Below are 237 nucleotides of genomic sequence, written 5' to 3'. Positions count from 1 at the left end.
GCAATTTTCCCTCAAATTTATATTCACAAGGAATTTCAATATTTAAATGTGATAGCGTTGAGTTCATTTCACCACCAGTTGTCATCTCGTATTATCTTGTTTTCATAATCTGAAAATGAGGATGGATAACGTAGAATGAGCTAACATCCATACGCAAACTTCATGCATATGATGAATGCTTATGATATGCATATGCATTACTTTAAGATATATACAGCCTTTTACAATATTTATCCT

Source organism: Olea europaea, unplaced genomic scaffold (assembly GCF_002742605.1).
Source record: "Olea europaea var. sylvestris unplaced genomic scaffold, O_europaea_v1 scaffold2619, whole genome shotgun sequence".
In the NCBI taxonomy this organism is placed as follows: domain Eukaryota; kingdom Viridiplantae; phylum Streptophyta; class Magnoliopsida; order Lamiales; family Oleaceae; genus Olea; species Olea europaea.
This window is presented reverse-complemented; position numbering follows the sequence as displayed.